Here is a 22,197-nt window from a genome sequence, read left to right as displayed (position 1 = left end):
TTGAAATCGCAGGAAAGAGAAAATGGGTATGTGAACCTTCTGTTGAGATTGCAGGAAAGAGCAAATGGGTATGGTGAACCTTCTCTGGAGTTTGGTGGAAAGATGGAATGGTTATGGTGAACCATCACTTCAGATCGCAGGAAAGAGCAAACGGGTATGGAGAGCCTTCTTCTGAGATCGCAGGAAAGAGAGAATGGGTATGTTGAACCTTCTCTTGAGGTCGCAGGAAAGAGCGAATGGGTATGGTGAACCTTCTCTTGAGGTCGCAGGAAAGAGCAAATGGGTATGGTGAACCTTCTCTGAAATGAGAAAATGGATATGTTGAACCTTCTCTTCGGATAGCAGGAAAGTGCAAATGGGTATGGTGAACCTTCTCTTCAGATAGCAGGAAAAAGTGATTGGATATGGTGAACCTTCTCTTGAGATCGCAGGAAAGACCAAATCAGTATGGTGAACCTTCTCTTGAGATGGCAGGAAAGTGTAAATGGGTATGGTGAACCTTCTCTTGAGTTGGCAGGAAAGAGCAAATGTGTATGGGGAACCTTCTCTTGAGATTGCAGGAAATAGCGAATGGGTATGGTGAACCTTCTCTTGAGATCGCAGGAACCAGCAAATGGATATGGTGACCCTTCTCTTGAAATCGCAATAAAGGGCAAATGGGTAAGGTGAACCTTCTCTTGAGATCGGAGGTAAGAGCGAATGGTTCTGGTGAACCTTCTCTTGAGATCGCAGGAAATAGCGAACGGGTATGGTGAACCTTCTTCTGAGATCGCAATAAAGAGAGAATGGGTATGGTGAACCTTCTCTTGAGGTCGCAGGAAAGAACGAATGGGTATGGTGAACCTTCTCTTGAGATCACAGGAAAGAGCAAATGGGTAGGGTGAACCTTCTCTTGAGATCGCAGGAAAGAGCAAATGGGTCTTGTGAACCTTCTCTGGAAAGAGCAAATGTATATGTTGAACCTTCTCTTCAGATAGCAGGAAAATGGAAATGGATATGGTGAACCTTGTCTTGAGATCGTAGGAAAGAGTGAATGGGTATGGTGAACCTTCTCTTAAAGTCACAGGAAAGAGCAAATGGGTATGGTGAACCTTCTCTTGAGGTCACAGGAAAGAGCGAATAGGTATGGTGAACCTTCTCTTCGGATAGCAGGAAAGAGTGAATGGGTATGGTGAACCTTCTCTGGAAAGAGTGAATGGATGTGTTGAACCTTCTGTTCACATAGCAGGAAAGAGCAAATGGGCATGGTGAACCTTCTCTTCAGATAGCAGGAAAGAGCTAATAGATATGGTGAACCTTCTCTTGAGATCGCAGGAAAGAGCAAATGGGTATGGTGAACCTTCTCTTGAGGTCACAGGAAAGAGCGAATGGGTCTGGTGAACCTTCTGTTGAGATCGCAGGAAAGAGCAAATGGGTATGGTGAACCTTCTCTTCAGATAGCAGGAAAGAGCGAATAGATATGGTGAACCTTCTCTTGAGATCGCAGGAAAGAGCAAATTGGTATTGTGAACCTTCTGTTGAGATCGCAGGAAAGAGCAAATGGGTATGGTGAACCTTCTCTGGAAAGAGCAAATGGATATGTTGAACCTTCTCTTCATATAGCAGGAAAGAGCAAATGGGTATGGTGAACCTGCTCTTCAGATTGCAGGAAAAAGCAAATGGATATGGTGAACCTTGTCTTGAGATCGCAGGAAAGAGTGAATGGGTATGGTGAACCTTCTCTTGAGGTCACAGGAAAGAGCAAATGGGTATGGTGAACCTTCTTTTGAGATCGTAGGACAGAGCAAATGGGTATGGTGAACCTACTCTTCAGAAAGCAGGAAAGAGTGAATGGGTATGGTGAACCTTCTCTTGAGATCGAAGGAACGATCGAATGGGTATGGTGAACCTGCTGTTGAGGTCGCAGGAAAGAGCGAATGGGTATCGTGAACCTTCTCTTGATCTTGCAGGAAAGAGGGAATGGGTATGGTGAACCTTCTCCTGAGATGGCAAGAAAGAGCGAATGGGTATGGTGAACCTTCTCCTGAGATGGCATGAAAGAGCGAATGGGTGTGGTGAACCTTCTCCTGAGATGGCAGGAAAGAGCGAATGGGTATAGTGAACCTTCTCCTAAGATGGCAGGAAAGAGCGACTGGGTATGGTGAACCTTCTCTTGAGATTGCAGCAAAGAGCAAATGGGTATGGTGAACCTTCTCTTGAGATCGCAGGAAAGAGCGAATGGGTATGGTGAACCTTCTCTTGAGGTTGCAGGAAAGAGCGAATGGGTATGGTGAACCTTCCCTTGAGATTGCAGGAAAGAGCGAATGGGTATAGTGAACCTTCTCTTGAGATCGCAGGAAAGAGCAAATGGGTATGGTGAACCTTCTCTTGCGATCACAGGAAAGAGTGACTGGGTATGGTGAACCTTCTCTTGAGATCGCACAAAAGAGCGAATGGGTATGGTGAACCTGCTGTTGAGATCGCAGGAAAGAGCAAATGGGTATGATAAACCTTCTCTTGAGGTCGCAGGAAAGAGCGAATGGGAATGGTGAGCCTTCTCTTGAGATTGCAGGAAAGCGTAAATGGGTATGGTGAACCTTCTCTTGAGGTCGCAGGAAAGAATGAATGGGTATGATGAACCTTCTCTTGAGGTCGCAGGAAAGAGCGAATGGGAATGGTGAGCCTTCTCTTGAGATTGCAGGAAAGAGCGAATGGGTATGGTGAAACTTCTGTTGAAATCGCAGGAAAGAGAAAATGGGTATGTGAACCTTCTGTTGAGATTGCAGGAAAGAGCAAATGGGTATGGTGAACCTTCTCTGGAGTTTGGTGGAAAGATGGAATGGTTATGGTGAACCATCACTTCAGATCGCAGGAAAGAGCAAACGGGTATGGTGAGCCTTCTTCTGAGATCGCACGAAAGAGAGAATGGGTATGTTGAACCTTCTCTTGAGGTCGCAGGAAAGAGCGAATGCGCATGGTGAACCTTCTCTTGAGGTCGCAGGAAAGAGCAAATGGGTATGGTGAACCTTCTCTGAAATGAGAAAATGGATATGTTGAACCTTCACTTCGGATAGCAGGAAAGTGTGAATGGGTATGGTGAACCTTCTCTTCAGATAGTTGGAAAAAGTGAATGGATATGGTGTACCTTCTCTTGAGATCGCAGGAAAGACCAAATCAGTATGGTGAACCTTCTCTTGAGATGGCAGGAAAGTGTAAATGGGTATGGTGAACCTTCTCTTGAGTTGGCAGGAAAGAGCAAATGTGTATGGGGAACCTTGTCTTGAGATTGCAGGAAATAGCGAATGGGTATGGTGAACCTTCTCTTGAGATCGCAGGAACGAGCAAATGGATATGGTGACCCTTCTCTTGAAATCACAATAAAGGGCAAATGGGTAAGGTGAACCTTCTCTTGAGATCGGAGGTAAGAGCGAATGGTTCTGGTGAACCTTCTCCTGAGATCGCAGGAAATAGCGAACGGGTATGGTGAACCTTCTTCTGAGATCGCAATAAAGAGAGAATGGGTATGGTGAACCTTCTCTTGAGGTCGCAGCAAAGAACGAATGGGTATGGTGAACCTTCTCTTGAGATCACAGGAAAGAGCAAATGGGTAGGGTGAACCTTCTCTTGAGGTCGCAGGAAAGAGCAAATGGGTCTTGTGAACCTTCTCTGAAAAGAGAAAATGGATATGTTGAACCTTCTCTTCGGATAGCAGGAAAGTGCGAATGGATATGGTGAACCTTCTCTTCAGATAGCAGGAAAAAGTGAATGGATATGGTGAACCTCCTCTTGAGATCGCAGGAAAGACCAAATCAGTATGGTGAACCTTCTCTTGAGATGGCAGGAAAGTGTAAATGGGTATGGTGAACTGTGATGCTGGAAATGCATCTGAGGGACAGGGCCTCTGAATCCTTGTCCTTTTTCTGTTTTTACTGTGTGTTCTGTTATGTTTTCTGCCCCGGAGTCCATGTGGGACTCCTGGCAGTGCCGCTCTCTCTTTTGGTTTGGTGAACAGACCCATGGGATACCCTTATGGCACCCATGGGTAGGGGTACAACCCTGTGCCCCTAGTGTATGTTTTTGGGCACCTGTGGGTGACCCCAGAGCAGGGTATGGGCTGGTGGCAGTTCCGTGCTGAAATTGACAGGTGCTCCGGGTGTCCTCCATGTTGGGATACCCCGGCCCTGCCATTGGGATCTGTTGATTCCTGATAGGAAACAAGATGGCTCCTGTGGCCTCTTGCTTTCTATTGCCTGTTATCTTGTTTTCCCAAAGTCCTGGGAAGCCCTGTCTCTGTCCCTTCCCCCTGACTGGCTGTTGGGTGGAAGTTCCATATATGGTGTTGTTGTGAAGGCCCAGCTAGACTGACTGGAGCCTTCCCAGTGACTGTATGTTGTGGGTACCTCCTGTGGGTGGGACCTGGGTGAATGGAGTGTGTGACCAATATACCCTTCTTGTTGTGGTTGTCTGGTTTCTGGCATGAGAGACAAAGACTGAGACAGCCCTGCCCGAAACTGGCCTGAATGCAGTGTGTAGTGTTGAATGGCTGGGTACTTGTCCCAATCCACATTCCCTGTTGTGAGTGTCTGGAAGGGAGGAGTGTGGCCTGAATGCACTGTGTGCCTGATTGGCTGACTGACTGCATGAATGCCCTGCAGTATGATTGGCTGCTGAGTGTGTGCCAGCAGCGTGGATGAGAGAGAGGATAGTATATCTGGGGACCTCTCACCACTGGAAAAGTGTTCAGAAGGGACCTTTGGTTGAGAAGCGACCATTGTGCTCCTAAAGCAGCCAGGGAGCTGAGTCTCCACTCTACGAGTAACTGGAACTGCTGATCCTCGACGTCCAGCTGGAAGAAGAAGACTTGCTGTGGCATTTGCTTCGACCGATCTGAAGGCTGACGAGATCGTCGAGGGCTGACCCGAGAGAGGACCTGGTAAGGCACCCTCTTCCCGTGCTCCGAGGGACCATCGAGCACCGCTCCATCTTCGCCGAAGCGCCCTGGAAGACAGACCCTCAAAAGGCTGTCGACCCGAGACGGGACCGCTGAGGAGATCGAAGTGAAGCACCCAGACATCGACGCCGTCGGAGTCCATTGCTGTCGACCAGGGTTCGCAGGTTTGTGAAACCGATGGAGGCCCGTCGAAGTTGTGTTGCCCAGCCGTGGGAACCACTTGACGCCGTGCCACCGACGCCCGGAGCCGTCCCCTCCTTTGCCTAAGAACATTCAATCGAAGGACTCTCTTGACCGCATCGTCGACCGCTTATCCTGCCGGAGAAAGTCAAGGCCGACCAACGCGCCGAGGAGAAACCTGCCGGTGGGTTTCCCGCCACCCGACGACCTCAAAGACTCAGAGGACTCGACGCCCTTGCTGGGCTTCCGTCTCTACAATCTTTGCGGTCCAGAACTATTGTCATCGAGGTGCCCCGCACACCTCCGCCTTGCAGGACGCCGACGCCCCGACGCCGACGAGCACCGCTCGGACGAAGCTGCCGCCTCTTCGACATCGTTCTACCTCGTTTGTCGACGGACGTTCGACGCCCCGTGCCTCCCGCTTGAAAGGGAAGGCATTCAAGAAGGGCCGTCGATTCCCCGTCGCCGAACAGCGAGTCCCTCGACGTTTGTCGACGCCTCTTCGAGCAGCTCGACCCCACCAGGTACATTGGGGGGGTAAAACATTATAGGAGAGAATAAGACTTGCAGAGCAATATATGGACTGGGATTGTGCTATATCTTTCTTTACAGGTTGCCCAGGTGGGCGGGATCTCCACACAGAACTGTGCCTAGTGGTAGGGGTCAGTATTCTGCCTATTGCTCAACCATCTTATTTTCTCTCCTCTCTCTATTGCTGGTTTCACTCTATTGGTCTGTGTGACATCGTACAGTATTGTTCATGCACTTCAATGAGATCTAGGGTGGTACCACTTTAGGATTGTAAATATTTGTCATTGTAGATTTTGCCAGAGTACAAAGTGAGTTATCATGATAAATGTACATAACCTTGACTTTTGATTATATAAAGACTGTGTTCTAACCAATACAGAGTGTGGATATTCCTTTGTGGGGGTTTGGGGGATACACTGTACTTAAGAACCAGCCTGCTTCACCTCCTGAGAAGCTAGGCCTTGATTGCTCGACCATTGCTACCGAATAGAGAATCTTGGCTGGGGTCTCCTGTGCCTCTCCTCCACCATATAGGGAGCGGAAGTACAGACACCCCCCACCGGTCGTTGAGGCCCGTCTCTCACACGAACCTTCTCTTGAGTTGGCAGGAAAGAGCAAATGTGTATGGGGAACCTTCTCTTGAGATTGCAGGAAATAGCAAATGGGTATGGTGAACCTTCTCTTAAAATCGCAATAAAGGGCAAATGGGTAAGGTGAACCTTCTCTTGAGATCGGAGGTAAGAGCGAATGGTTCTGGTGAACCTTCTCTTGAGATCGCAGGAAATGGTGAACGGGTATGGTGAACCTTCTTCTGAGATGGCAGGAAAGAGAGAATGGGTATGGTGAACCTTCTCTTGAGGTCACAGGAAAGAGCGAATGGGTATGTGAACCTTCTCTTGAGATCACAGGAAAGAGCAAATGGGTAGGGTGAACCTTCTCTTGAGGTCACAGGAAAGAGCGAATAGGTATGGTGAACCTTCTCTTCGGATAGCAGGAAAGAGTGAATGGGTATGGTGAACCTTCTCTGGAAAGAGTGAATGGATGTGTTGAACCTTCTGTTCACATAGCAGGAAAGAGCAAATGGGCATGGTGAACCTTCTCTTCAGATAGCAGGAAAGAGCTAATAGATATGGTGAACCTTCTCTTGAGATCGCAGGAAAGAGCAAATGGGTATGGTGAACCTTCTCTTGAGGTCGCAGGAAAGAGTGAATGGGTATGATGAACCTTCTCTTGAGGTCGCAGGAAAGAGCGAATGCGAATGGTGAGCCTTCTCTTGAGATTGCAGGAAAGAGCGAATGGGTATGGTGAACCTTCTCTTGAGGTCGCAGGAAAGAGTGAATGGGTATGATGAACCTTCTCTTGAGGTCGCAGGAAAGAGCGAATGGGAATGGTGAGCCTTCTCTTGAGATTGCAGGAAAGAGGGAATGGGTATGGTGAACCTTCTCTTGAGATTGCAGGAAAGAGCAAATGGGTATGGTGAACCTTCTCCTGAGATAGCAGGAAAGACTGAATGGGTATGGTGAACCTTCTACTGAGATGGCAGGAAAGAGCGAATGGGTATGGTGAACCTTCTCTTCAGATAGCAGGAAAGAGCGAATATATATGGTGAACCTTCTCTTGAGATCTCAGGAAAGAGCAAATGGGTATGGTGAACCTTCTCTTGAGGTCACAGGAAAGAGCGAATGGGTGCGAATGGGTATGGTGAACAATCTGTTGAGATCGCAGGAAAGAGAAAATTGGTATGATGAACCTTCTCTTCAAATAGCAGGAAAGAGCAAATGGGTATGGTGAACCTTCTCCTCAGATAGCAGGAAAGAGTGAATGGGGATGGTGAACCTTCTCTTGAGATCGCAGGAAAGACCAAATCAGTATGGTGAACCTTCTCTTGAGATGGCAGGAAAGTGCGAATGGGTATGGTGAACCTTCTCTTGAGTTGGCAGGAAATAGCGAATGGGTATGGTGAACCTTCTGTTGAGATCGCAGGAAAGAGCAAATGGGTATGGTGAACCTTCTCTTCAGATAGCAGGAAAGAGCGAATGGGTATGGTGAACCTTCTCTTCAGATAGCAGGAAAGAGTGAATGGGGATGGTGAACCTTCTCTTGAGATCGCAGGAAAGACCAAATCAGTATGGTGAACCTTCTCTTGACATGGCAGGAAAGTGCGAATGGGTATGGTGAACCTTCTCTTGAGTTGGCAGGAAATAGCGAATGGGTATGGTGAACCTTCTGTTGAAATCGCAGGAAAGAGAAAATGGGTATGTGAACCTTCTGTTGAGATTGCAGGAAAGAGCAAATGGGTATGGTGAACCTTCTCTGGAGTTTGGTGGAAAGATGGAATGGTTATGGTGAACCATCACTTCAGATCGCAGGAAAGAGCAAACGGGTATGGAGAGCCTTCTTCTGAGATCGCAGGAAAGAGAGAATGGGTATGTTGAACCTTCTCTTGAGGTCGCAGGAAAGAGCGAATGGGTATGGTGAACCTTCTCTTGAGGTCGCAGGAAAGAGCAAATGGGTATGGTGAACCTTCTCTGAAATGAGAAAATGGATATGTTGAACCTTCTCTTCGGATAGCAGGAAAGTGCAAATGGGTATGGTGAACCTTCTCTTCAGATAGCAGGAAAAAGTGATTGGATATGGTGAACCTTCTCTTGAGATCGCAGGAAAGACCAAATCAGTATGGTGAACCTTCTCTTGAGATGGCAGGAAAGTGTAAATGGGTATGGTGAACCTTCTCTTGAGTTGGCAGGAAAGAGCAAATGTGTATGGGGAACCTTCTCTTGAGATTGCAGGAAATAGCGAATGGGTATGGTGAACCTTCTCTTGAGATCGCAGGAACCAGCAAATGGATATGGTGACCCTTCTCTTGAAATCGCAATAAAGGGCAAATGGGTAAGGTGAACCTTCTCTTGAGATCGGAGGTAAGAGCGAATGGTTCTGGTGAACCTTCTCTTGAGATCGCAGGAAATAGCGAACGGGTATGGTGAACCTTCTTCTGAGATCGCAATAAAGAGAGAATGGGTATGGTGAACCTTCTCTTGAGGTCGCAGGAAAGAACGAATGGGTATGGTGAACCTTCTCTTGAGATCACAGGAAAGAGCAAATGGGTAGGGTGAACCTTCTCTTGAGATCGCAGGAAAGAGCAAATGGGTCTTGTGAACCTTCTCTGGAAAGAGCAAATGTATATGTTGAACCTTCTCTTCAGATAGCAGGAAAATGGAAATGGATATGGTGAACCTTGTCTTGAGATCGTAGGAAAGAGTGAATGGGTATGGTGAACCTTCTCTTAAAGTCACAGGAAAGAGCAAATGGGTATGGTGAACCTTCTCTTGAGGTCACAGGAAAGAGCGAATAGGTATGGTGAACCTTCTCTTCGGATAGCAGGAAAGAGTGAATGGGTATGGTGAACCTTCTCTGGAAAGAGTGAATGGATGTGTTGAACCTTCTGTTCACATAGCAGGAAAGAGCAAATGGGCATGGTGAACCTTCTCTTCAGATAGCAGGAAAGAGCTAATAGATATGGTGAACCTTCTCTTGAGATCGCAGGAAAGAGCAAATGGGTATGGTGAACCTTCTCTTGAGGTCACAGGAAAGAGCGAATGGGTCTGGTGAACCTTCTGTTGAGATCGCAGGAAAGAGCAAATGGGTATGGTGAACCTTCTCTTCAGATAGCAGGAAAGAGCGAATAGATATGGTGAACCTTCTCTTGAGATCGCAGGAAAGAGCAAATTGGTATTGTGAACCTTCTGTTGAGATCGCAGGAAAGAGCAAATGGGTATGGTGAACCTTCTCTGGAAAGAGCAAATGGATATGTTGAACCTTCTCTTCATATAGCAGGAAAGAGCAAATGGGTATGGTGAACCTGCTCTTCAGATTGCAGGAAAAAGCAAATGGATATGGTGAACCTTGTCTTGAGATCGCAGGAAAGAGTGAATGGGTATGGTGAACCTTCTCTTGAGGTCACAGGAAAGAGCAAATGGGTATGGTGAACCTTCTTTTGAGATCGTAGGACAGAGCAAATGGGTATGGTGAACCTACTCTTCAGAAAGCAGGAAAGAGTGAATGGGTATGGTGAACCTTCTCTTGAGATCGAAGGAACGATCGAATGGGTATGGTGAACCTGCTGTTGAGGTCGCAGGAAAGAGCGAATGGGTATCGTGAACCTTCTCTTGATCTTGCAGGAAAGAGGGAATGGGTATGGTGAACCTTCTCCTGAGATGGCAAGAAAGAGCGAATGGGTATGGTGAACCTTCTCCTGAGATGGCATGAAAGAGCGAATGGGTGTGGTGAACCTTCTCCTGAGATGGCAGGAAAGAGCGAATGGGTATAGTGAACCTTCTCCTAAGATGGCAGGAAAGAGCGACTGGGTATGGTGAACCTTCTCTTGAGATTGCAGCAAAGAGCAAATGGGTATGGTGAACCTTCTCTTGAGATCGCAGGAAAGAGCGAATGGGTATGGTGAACCTTCTCTTGAGGTTGCAGGAAAGAGCGAATGGGTATGGTGAACCTTCCCTTGAGATTGCAGGAAAGAGCGAATGGGTATAGTGAACCTTCTCTTGAGATCGCAGGAAAGAGCAAATGGGTATGGTGAACCTTCTCTTGCGATCACAGGAAAGAGTGACTGGGTATGGTGAACCTTCTCTTGAGATCGCACAAAAGAGCGAATGGGTATGGTGAACCTGCTGTTGAGATCGCAGGAAAGAGCAAATGGGTATGATAAACCTTCTCTTGAGGTCGCAGGAAAGAGCGAATGGGAATGGTGAGCCTTCTCTTGAGATTGCAGGAAAGCGTAAATGGGTATGGTGAACCTTCTCTTGAGGTCGCAGGAAAGAATGAATGGGTATGATGAACCTTCTCTTGAGGTCGCAGGAAAGAGCGAATGGGAATGGTGAGCCTTCTCTTGAGATTGCAGGAAAGAGCGAATGGGTATGGTGAAACTTCTGTTGAAATCGCAGGAAAGAGAAAATGGGTATGTGAACCTTCTGTTGAGATTGCAGGAAAGAGCAAATGGGTATGGTGAACCTTCTCTGGAGTTTGGTGGAAAGATGGAATGGTTATGGTGAACCATCACTTCAGATCGCAGGAAAGAGCAAACGGGTATGGTGAGCCTTCTTCTGAGATCGCACGAAAGAGAGAATGGGTATGTTGAACCTTCTCTTGAGGTCGCAGGAAAGAGCGAATGCGCATGGTGAACCTTCTCTTGAGGTCGCAGGAAAGAGCAAATGGGTATGGTGAACCTTCTCTGAAATGAGAAAATGGATATGTTGAACCTTCACTTCGGATAGCAGGAAAGTGTGAATGGGTATGGTGAACCTTCTCTTCAGATAGTTGGAAAAAGTGAATGGATATGGTGTACCTTCTCTTGAGATCGCAGGAAAGACCAAATCAGTATGGTGAACCTTCTCTTGAGATGGCAGGAAAGTGTAAATGGGTATGGTGAACCTTCTCTTGAGTTGGCAGGAAAGAGCAAATGTGTATGGGGAACCTTGTCTTGAGATTGCAGGAAATAGCGAATGGGTATGGTGAACCTTCTCTTGAGATCGCAGGAACGAGCAAATGGATATGGTGACCCTTCTCTTGAAATCACAATAAAGGGCAAATGGGTAAGGTGAACCTTCTCTTGAGATCGGAGGTAAGAGCGAATGGTTCTGGTGAACCTTCTCCTGAGATCGCAGGAAATAGCGAACGGGTATGGTGAACCTTCTTCTGAGATCGCAATAAAGAGAGAATGGGTATGGTGAACCTTCTCTTGAGGTCGCAGCAAAGAACGAATGGGTATGGTGAACCTTCTCTTGAGATCACAGGAAAGAGCAAATGGGTAGGGTGAACCTTCTCTTGAGGTCGCAGGAAAGAGCAAATGGGTCTTGTGAACCTTCTCTGAAAAGAGAAAATGGATATGTTGAACCTTCTCTTCGGATAGCAGGAAAGTGCGAATGGATATGGTGAACCTTCTCTTCAGATAGCAGGAAAAAGTGAATGGATATGGTGAACCTCCTCTTGAGATCGCAGGAAAGACCAAATCAGTATGGTGAACCTTCTCTTGAGATGGCAGGAAAGTGTAAATGGGTATGGTGAACTGTGATGCTGGAAATGCATCTGAGGGACAGGGCCTCTGAATCCTTGTCCTTTTTCTGTTTTTACTGTGTGTTCTGTTATGTTTTCTGCCCCGGAGTCCATGTGGGACTCCTGGCAGTGCCGCTCTCTCTTTTGGTTTGGTGAACAGACCCATGGGATACCCTTATGGCACCCATGGGTAGGGGTACAACCCTGTGCCCCTAGTGTATGTTTTTGGGCACCTGTGGGTGACCCCAGAGCAGGGTATGGGCTGGTGGCAGTTCCGTGCTGAAATTGACAGGTGCTCCGGGTGTCCTCCATGTTGGGATACCCCGGCCCTGCCATTGGGATCTGTTGATTCCTGATAGGAAACAAGATGGCTCCTGTGGCCTCTTGCTTTCTATTGCCTGTTATCTTGTTTTCCCAAAGTCCTGGGAAGCCCTGTCTCTGTCCCTTCCCCCTGACTGGCTGTTGGGTGGAAGTTCCATATATGGTGTTGTTGTGAAGGCCCAGCTAGACTGACTGGAGCCTTCCCAGTGACTGTATGTTGTGGGTACCTCCTGTGGGTGGGACCTGGGTGAATGGAGTGTGTGACCAATATACCCTTCTTGTTGTGGTTGTCTGGTTTCTGGCATGAGAGACAAAGACTGAGACAGCCCTGCCCGAAACTGGCCTGAATGCAGTGTGTAGTGTTGAATGGCTGGGTACTTGTCCCAATCCACATTCCCTGTTGTGAGTGTCTGGAAGGGAGGAGTGTGGCCTGAATGCACTGTGTGCCTGATTGGCTGACTGACTGCATGAATGCCCTGCAGTATGATTGGCTGCTGAGTGTGTGCCAGCAGCGTGGATGAGAGAGAGGATAGTATATCTGGGGACCTCTCACCACTGGAAAAGTGTTCAGAAGGGACCTTTGGTTGAGAAGCGACCATTGTGCTCCTAAAGCAGCCAGGGAGCTGAGTCTCCACTCTACGAGTAACTGGAACTGCTGATCCTCGACGTCCAGCTGGAAGAAGAAGACTTGCTGTGGCATTTGCTTCGACCGATCTGAAGGCTGACGAGATCGTCGAGGGCTGACCCGAGAGAGGACCTGGTAAGGCACCCTCTTCCCGTGCTCCGAGGGACCATCGAGCACCGCTCCATCTTCGCCGAAGCGCCCTGGAAGACAGACCCTCAAAAGGCTGTCGACCCGAGACGGGACCGCTGAGGAGATCGAAGTGAAGCACCCAGACATCGACGCCGTCGGAGTCCATTGCTGTCGACCAGGGTTCGCAGGTTTGTGAAACCGATGGAGGCCCGTCGAAGTTGTGTTGCCCAGCCGTGGGAACCACTTGACGCCGTGCCGCCGACGCCCGGAGCCGTCCCCTACTTTGCCTAAGAACATTCAATCGAAGGACTCTCTTCACCGCATCGTCGACCGCTTATCCTGCCGGAGAAAGTCAAGGCCGACCAACGCGCCGAGGAGAAACCTGCCGGTGGGTTTCCCGCCACCCGACGACCTCAAAGACTCGGAGGACTCGACGCCCTTGCTGGGCTTCCGTCTCTACAATCTTTGCGGTCCAGAACTATTGTCATCGAGGTGCCCCGCACACCTCCGCCTTGCAGGACGCCGACGCCCCGACGCCGACGAGCACCGCTCGGACGAAGCTGCCGCCTCTTCGACATCGTTCTACCTCGTTTGTCGACGGACGTTCGACGCCCCGTGCCTCCCGCTTGAAAGGGAAGGCATTCAAGAAGGGCCGTCGATTCCCCGTCGCCGAACAGCGAGTCCCTCGACGTTTGTCGACGCCTCTTCGAGCAGCTCGACCCCACCAGGTACATTGGGGGGGTAAAACATTATAGGAGAGAATAAGACTTGCAGAGCAATATATGGACTGGGCTTGTGCTATATCTTTCTTTACAGGTTGCCCAGGTGGGCGGGATCTCCACACAGAACTGTGCCTAGTGGTAGGGGTCAGTATTCTGCCTATTGCTCAACCATCTTATTTTCTCTCCTCTCTCTATTGCTGGTTTCACTCTATTGGTCTGTGTGACATCGTACAGTATTGTTCATGCACTTCAATGAGATCTAGGGTGGTACAACTTTAGGATTGTAAATATTTGTCATTGTAGATTTTGCCAGAGTACAAAGTGAGTTATCATGATAAATGTACATAACCTTGACTTTTGATTATATAAAGACTGTGTTCTAACCAATACAGAGTGTGGATATTCCTTTGTGGGGGTTTGGGGGATACACTGTACTTAAGAACCAGCCTGCATCACCTCCTGAGAAGCTAGGCCTTGATTGCTCGACCATTGCTACCGAATAGAGAATCTTGGCTGGGGTCTCCTGTGCCTCTCCTCCACCATATAGGGAGCGGAAGTACAGACACCCCCCACCGGTCGTTGAGGCCCGTCTCTCACACGAACCTTCTCTTGAGTTGGCAGGAAAGAGCAAATGTGTATGGGGAACCTTCTCTTGAGATTGCAGGAAATAGCAAATGGGTATGGTGAACCTTCTCTTGAGATCGCAGGAACGAGCAAATGGATATGGTGACCCTTCTCTTAAAATCGCAATAAAGGGCAAATGGGTAAGGTGAACCTTCTCTTGAGATCGGAGGTAAGAGCGAATGGTTCTGGTGAACCTTCTCTTGAGATCGCAGGAAATGGTGAACGGGTATGGTGAACCTTCTTCTGAGATGGCAGGAAAGAGAGAATGGGTATGGTGAACCTTCTCTTGAGGTCACAGGAAAGAGCGAATGGGTATGTGAACCTTCTCTTGAGATCACAGGAAAGAGCAAATGGGTAGGGTGAACCTTCTCTTGAGATCGCAGGAAAGAGCAAATGGGTATCGTGAACCTTCTCTGGAAAGAGCAAATGTATATGTTGAACCTTCTCTTCAGATAGCAGGAAAACGGAAATGGATATGGTGAACCTTGTCTTGAGATCGTAGGAAAGAGTGAATGGGTATGGTGAACCTTCTCTTAAAGTCACAGGAAAGAGCAAATGGGTATGGTGAACCTTCTCTTGAGGTCACAGGAAAGAGCGAATAGGTATGGTGAACCTTCTCTTCGGATAGCAGGAAAGAGTGAATGGGTATGGTGAACCTTCTCTGGAAAGAGTGAATGGATGTGTTGAACCTTCTGTTCACATAGCAGGAAAGAGCAAATGGGCATGGTGAACCTTCTCTTCAGATAGCAGGAAAGAGCTAATAGATATGGTGAACCTTCTCTTGAGATCGCAGGAAAGAGCAAATGGGTATGGTGAACCTTCTCTTGAGGTCACAGGAAAGAGCGAATGGGTATGGTGAACCTTCTGTTGAGATCGCAGGAAAGAGCAAATGGGTATGGTGAACCTTCTCTTCAGATAGCAAGAAAGAGCGAATAGATATGGTGAACCTTCTCTTGAGATCGCAGGAAAGAGCAAATTGGTATGGTGAACCTTCTGTTGAGATCACAGGAAAGAGCAAATGGGTATGGTGAACCTTCTCTGGAAAGAGCAAATGGATATGTTGAACCTTCTCTTCATATAGCAGGAAAGAGAAAATGGGTATGGTGAACCTGCTCTTCAGATTGAAGGAAAAAGCAAATGGATATGGTGAACCTTGTCTTGAGATCGCAGGAAAGAGTGAATGGGTATGGTGAACCTTCTCTTGAGGTCACAGGAAAGAGCAAATGGGTATGGTGAACCTTCTTTTGAGATCGTAGGACAGAGCAAATGGGTATGGTGAACCTACTCTTCAGAAAGCAGGAAAGAGTGAATGGGTATGGTGAACCTTCTCTTGAGATCGAAGGAACGATCGAATGGGTATGGTGAACCTGCTGTTGAGGTCGCAGGAAAGAGCGAATGGGTATGGTGAACCTTCTCTTGATCTTGCAGGAAAGAGGGAATGGGTATGGTGAACCTTCTCCTGAGATGGCAAGAAAGAGTGAATGGGTATGGTGAACCTTCTCCTGAGATGGCATGAAAGAGCGAATGGGTGTGGTGAACCTTCTCCTGAGATGGCAGGAAAGAGCGAATGGGTATAGTGAACCTTCTCCTGAGATGGCAGGAAAGAGCGACTGGGTATGGTGAACCTTCTCTTGAGATTGCAGCAAAGAGCAAATGGGTATGGTGAACCTTCTCTTGAGATCGCAGGAAAGAGCGAATGGGTATGGTGAACCTTCTCTTGAGGTTGCTGGAAAGAGCGAATGGGTATGGTGAACCTTCCCTTGAGATTGCAGGAAAGAGCGAATGGGTATAGTGAACCTTCTGTTGAGATCTCAGGAAAGAGCAAATGAGTATGGTGAACCTTCTCTTGCGATCGCAGGAAAGAGCGACTGGGTATGGTGAACCTTCTCTTGAGATCGCACGAAAGAGCGAATGGGTATGGTGAACCTGCTTTTGAGATTGCAGGAAAGAGCAAATGGGTATGATAAACCTTCTCTTGAGGTCGCAGGAAAGAGCGAATGTGTATGGGGAACCTTCTCTTGAGATTGCAGGAAATAGCAAATGGGTATGGTGAACCTTCTCTTGAGATCGCAGGAACGAGCAAATGGATATGGTGACCCTTCTCTTAAAATCGCAATAAAGGGCAAATGGGTAAGGTGAACCTTCTCTTGAGATCGGAGGTAAGAGCGAATGGTTCTGGTGAACCTTCTCTTGAGATCGCAGGAAATGGTGAACGGGTATGGTGAACCTTCTTCTGAGATGGCAGGAAAGAGAGAATGGGTATGGTGAACCTTCTCTTGAGGTCACAGGAAAGAGCGAATGGGTATGTGAACCTTCTCTTGAGATCACAGGAAAGAGCAAATGGGTAGGGTGAACCTTCTCTTGAGATCGCAGGAAAGAGCAAATGGGTATCGTGAACCTTCTCTGGAAAGAGCAAATGTATATGTTGAACCTTCTCTTCAGATAGCAGGAAAACGGAAATGGATATGGTGAACCTTGTCTTGAGATCGTAGGAAAGAGTGAATGGGTATGGTGAACCTTCTCTTAAAGTCACAGGAAAGAGCAAATGGGTATGGTGAACCTTCTCTTGAGGTCACAGGAAAGAGCGAATAGGTATGGTGAACCTTCTCTTCGGATAGCAGGAAAGAGTGAATGGGTATGGTGAACCTTCTCTGGAAAGAGTGAATGGATGTGTTGAACCTTCTGTTCACATAGCAGGAAAGAGCAAATGGGCATGGTGAACCTTCTCTTCAGATAGCAGGAAAGAGCTAATAGATATGGTGAACCTTCTCTTGAGATCGCAGGAAAGAGCAAATGGGTATGGTGAACCTTCTCTTGAGGTCACAGGAAAGAGCGAATGGGTATGGTGAACCTTCTGTTGAGATCGCAGGAAAGAGCAAATGGGTATGGTTAACCTTCTCTTCAGATAGCAAGAAAGAGCGAATAGATATGGTGAACCTTCTCTTGAGATCGCAGGAAAGAGCAAATTGGTATGGTGAACCTTCTGTTGAGATCACAGGAAAGAGCAAATGGGTATGGTGAACCTTCTCTGGAAAGAGCAAATGGATATGTTGAACCTTCTCTTCATATAGCAGGAAAGAGAAAATGGGTATGGTGAACCTGCTCTTCAGATTGCAGGAAAAAGCAAATGGATATCGTGAACCTTGTCTTGAGATCGCAGGAAAGAGTGAATGGGTATGGTGAACCTTCTCTTGAGGTCACAGGAAAGAGCAAATGGGTATGGTGAACCTTCTTTTTAGATCGTAGGACAGAGCAAATGGGTATGGTGAACCTACTCTTCAGAAAGCAGGAAAGAGTGAATGGGTATGGTGAACCTTCTCTTGAGATCGAAGGAACGATCGAATGGGTATGGTGAACCTGCTGTTGAGGTCGCAGGAAAGAGCGAATGGGTATGGTGAACCTTCTCTTGATCTTGCAGGAAAGAGGGAATGGGTATGGTGAACCTTCTCCTGAGATGGCAAGAAAGAGTGAATGGGTATGGTGAACCTTCTCCTGAGATGGCATGAAAGAGCGAATGGGTGTGGTGAACCTTCTCCTGAGATGGCAGGAAAGAGCGAATGGGTATAGTGAACCTTCTCCTGAGATGGCAGGAAAGAGCGACTGGGTATGGTGAACCTTCTCTTGAGATTGCAGCAAAGAGCAAATGGGTATGGTGAACCTTCTCTTGAGATCGCAGGAAAGAGCGAATGGGTATGGTGAACCTTCTCTTGAGGTTGCAGGAAAGAGCGAATGGGTATGGTGAACCTTCCCTTGAGATTGCAGGAAAGAGCGAATGGGTATAGTGAACCTTCTGTTGAGATCGCAGGAAAGAGCAAATGGGTATGGTGAACCTTCTCTTGCGATCGCAGGAAAGAGCGACTGGGTATGGTGAACCTTCTCTTGAGATCGCACGAAAGAGCGAATGGGTATGGTGAACCTGCTGTTGAGATTGCAGGAAAGAGCAAATGGGTATGATAAACCTTCTCTTGAGGTCGCAGGAAAGAGCGAATGGGAATGGTGAGCCTTCTCTTGAGATTGCAGGAAAGCGCAAATGGGTATGGTGAACCTTCTCTTGAGGTTGCAGGAAAGTGAGAATGGGTATGGTGAACCTTCTCTTGAGATCGCAGGAAAGAGCGCATGGGTATGGTGAATCTTCTCTTGAGGTCGCAGGAAAGAGCGCATGGGTATGGTGAACCTTCTCTTGAGGTCGCAGGAAAGAGCGCATGGGTATGGTGAACCTTCTCTTCAGGTCGCAGGAAAGAGCAAATGGGTATGGTGAACCTTCTCTTGAGGTCGCAGGAAAGCGAGAATGGGTGTGGTGAACCTTCTCTTGAGGTCGCAGGAAAGCGAGAATCGGTATGGTGAACCTTCTCTTGAGATTGCAGGAAAGAGCAAATGGGTATGGTGAACCTTCTCTTGAGGTCGCAGGAAAGCGAGAATGGGTATGGTGAACCTTCTCTTGAGGTCGCAGGAAAGCGAGAATGGGTATGGTGAACCTTCTCTTGAGGTCGCAGGAAAGAGCGCCTGGGTATGGTGAACCTTCTCTTGAGGTCGCAGGAAAGCGAGAATGGGTATGGTGAACCTTCTGTTGAGATCGCAGGAAAGAGCGCATGGCGAACCTTCTCTTGAGATCGCAGGAAAGAGCGCATGGGTATGGTGAACCTTCTCTTGAGGTTGCAGGAAAGAGCGCATGGGTATGGTGAACCTTCTCTTGAGGTTGCAGGAAAGAGCGCATGGATATGGTGAACCTTCTCTTGAGGTCGCAGGAAAGAGCGCATGGGTATGGTGAACCTTCTCTTGAGATCGCAGGAAAGAGCGCATGGGTATGGTGAACCTTCTCTTGAGGTTGCAGGAAAGAGCAAATGGGTATGGTGAACCTTCTCTTGAGGTCGCAGGAAAGAGCGCATGGGTATGGCGAACCTTCTGCTGAGATCGCAGGAAAGAGCGAATGGGTATGGTGAACCTTCTCTCGAGATCGCAGGAAAGAGCAAATGGGTATGGTGAGCCTTCTCTTGAGATCGCAGGAAAGAGCGAATAGGTATGGTGAACCTTCTCTTGAGGTCGCAGGAAAGAGCGCATGGGTATGGTGAACCTTCTCTTGAGGTTGCAGGAAAGAGCGCATGGGTATGGTGAACCTTCTCTTGAGGTTGCAGGAAAGAGCAAATGGGTATGGTGAACCTTCTCTTGAGGTTGCAGGAAAGAGCGCTTGGGTATGGCGAACCTTCTGCTGGGTTGCAGGGAAGAGCGAATGGGTATGGTGAGCCTTCTCTTGAGATCGCAGGAAAGAGCGAATAGGTATGGTGAACCTTCTCTTGAGGTCGCAGGAAAGAGCGAATGGGAATGGTGAACCTTCTGTTGAGAAAGCAGGAAAGCGAGAATGGGTATGGTGAACCTTCTCTTGAGATCGCAGGAAAGCGAGAATGGGTATGGTGAACCTTCTGTTGAGATGGCAGGAAAGCGAGAATGGATATGGTGAACCTTCTGTTGAGATGGCAGGAAAGCGAGAATGGGTATGTTGAGCCTTCTGTTGATGTCGCAGGAAAGCGAGAATGGGAATGGTGAACCTTCTGTTGAGATCGCAGGAAAGAGCAAATGGGTATGGTGAACCTTCTCTTCAGATAGCAAGAAAGAGCGAATAGATATGGTGAACCTTCTCTTGAGATCGCAGGAAAGAGCAAATTGGTATGGTGAACCTTCTGTTGAGATCACAGGAAAGAGCAAATGGGTATGGTGAACCTTCTCTGGAAAGAGCAAATGGATATGTTGAACCTTCTCTTCATATAGCAGGAAAGAGAAAATGGGTATGGTGAACCTGCTCTTCAGATTGAAGGAAAAAGCAAATGGATATGGTGAACCTTGTCTTGAGATCGCAGGAAAGAGTGAATGGGTATGGTGAACCTTCTCTTGAGGTCACAGGAAAGAGCAAATGGGTATGGTGAACCTTCTTTTGAGATCGTAGGACAGAGCAAATGGGTATGGTGAACCTACTCTTCAGAAAGCAGGAAAGAGTGAATGGGTATGGTGAACCTTCTCTTGAGATCGAAGGAACGATCGAATGGGTATGGTGAACCTGCTGTTGAGGTCGCAGGAAAGAGCGAATGGGTATGGTGAACCTTCTCTTGATCTTGCAGGAAAGAGGGAATGGGTATGGTGAACCTTCTCCTGAGATGGCAAGAAAGAGTGAATGGGTATGGTGAACCTTCTCCTGAGATGGCATGAAAGAGCGAATGGGTGTGGTGAACCTTCTCCTGAGATGGCAGGAAAGAGCGAATGGGTATAGTGAACCTTCTCCTGAGATGGCAGGAAAGAGCGACTGGGTATGGTGAACCTTCTCTTGAGATTGCAGCAAAGAGCAAATGGGTATGGTGAACCTTCTCTTGAGATCGCAGGAAAGAGCGAATGGGTATGGTGAACCTTCTCTTGAGGTTGCAGGAAAGAGCGAATGGGTATGGTGAACCTTCCCTTGAGATTGCAGGAAAGAGCGAATGGGTATAGTGAACCTTCTGTTGAGATCTCAGGAAAGAGCAAATGAGTATGGTGAACCTTCTCTTGCGATCGCAGGAAAGAGCGACTGGGTATGGTGAACCTTCTCTTGAGATCGCACGAAAGAGCGAATGGGTATGGTGAACCTGCTTTTGAGATTGCAGGAAAGAGCAAATGGGTATGATAAACCTTCTCTTGAGGTCGCAGGAAAGAGCGAATGTGTATGGGGAACCTTCTCTTGAGATTGCAGGAAATAGCAAATGGGTATGGTGAACCTTCTCTTGAGATCGCAGGAACGAGCAAATGGATATGGTGACCCTTCTCTTAAAATCGCAATAAAGGGCAAATGGGTAAGGTGAACCTTCTCTTGAGATCGGAGGTAAGAGCGAATGGTTCTGGTGAACCTTCTCTTGAGATCGCAGGAAATGGTGAACGGGTATGGTGAACCTTCTTCTGAGATGGCAGGAAAGAGAGAATGGGTATGGTGAACCTTCTCTTGAGGTCACAGGAAAGAGCGAATGGGTATGTGAACCTTCTCTTGAGATCACAGGAAAGAGCAAATGGGTAGGGTGAACCTTCTCTTGAGATCGCAGGAAAGAGCAAATGGGTATCGTGAACCTTCTCTGGAAAGAGCAAATGTATATGTTGAACCTTCTCTTCAGATAGCAGGAAAACGGAAATGGATATGGTGAACCTTGTCTTGAGATCGTAGGAAAGAGTGAATGGGTATGGTGAACCTTCTCTTAAAGTCACAGGAAAGAGCAAATGGGTATGGTGAACCTTCTCTTGAGGTCACAGGAAAGAGCGAATAGGTATGGTGAACCTTCTCTTCGGATAGCAGGAAAGAGTGAATGGGTATGGTGAACCTTCTCTGGAAAGAGTGAATGGATGTGTTGAACCTTCTGTTCACATAGCAGGAAAGAGCAAATGGGCATGGTGAACCTTCTCTTCAGATAGCAGGAAAGAGCTAATAGATATGGTGAACCTTCTCTTGAGATCGCAGGAAAGAGCAAATGGGTATGGTGAACCTTCTCTTGAGGTCACAGGAAAGAGCGAATGGGTATGGTGAACCTTCTGTTGAGATCGCAGGAAAGAGCAAATGGGTATGGTTAACCTTCTCTTCAGATAGCAAGAAAGAGCGAATAGATATGGTGAACCTTCTCTTGAGATCGCAGGAAAGAGCAAATTGGTATGGTGAACCTTCTGTTGAGATCACAGGAAAGAGCAAATGGGTATGGTGAACCTTCTCTGGAAAGAGCAAATGGATATGTTGAACCTTCTCTTCATATAGCAGGAAAGAGAAAATGGGTATGGTGAACCTGCTCTTCAGATTGCAGGAAAAAGCAAATGGATATCGTGAACCTTGTCTTGAGATCGCAGGAAAGAGTGAATGGGTATGGTGAACCTTCTCTTGAGGTCACAGGAAAGAGCAAATGGGTATGGTGAACCTTCTTTTTAGATCGTAGGACAGAGCAAATGGGTATGGTGAACCTACTCTTCAGAAAGCAGGAAAGAGTGAATGGGTATGGTGAACCTTCTCTTGAGATCGAAGGAACGATCGAATGGGTATGGTGAACCTGCTGTTGAGGTCGCAGGAAAGAGCGAATGGGTAT

This window comes from Ambystoma mexicanum, chromosome 1q, assembly GCF_040938575.1.
Source record: "Ambystoma mexicanum isolate Mex_15411 chromosome 1q, UKY_AmexF1_1, whole genome shotgun sequence".
Classification (NCBI taxonomy): Eukaryota; Metazoa; Chordata; class Amphibia; order Caudata; family Ambystomatidae; genus Ambystoma; species Ambystoma mexicanum.
The sequence above is the reverse complement of the archived record's forward strand: the minus strand, read 5'-3'. Positions refer to the sequence as shown.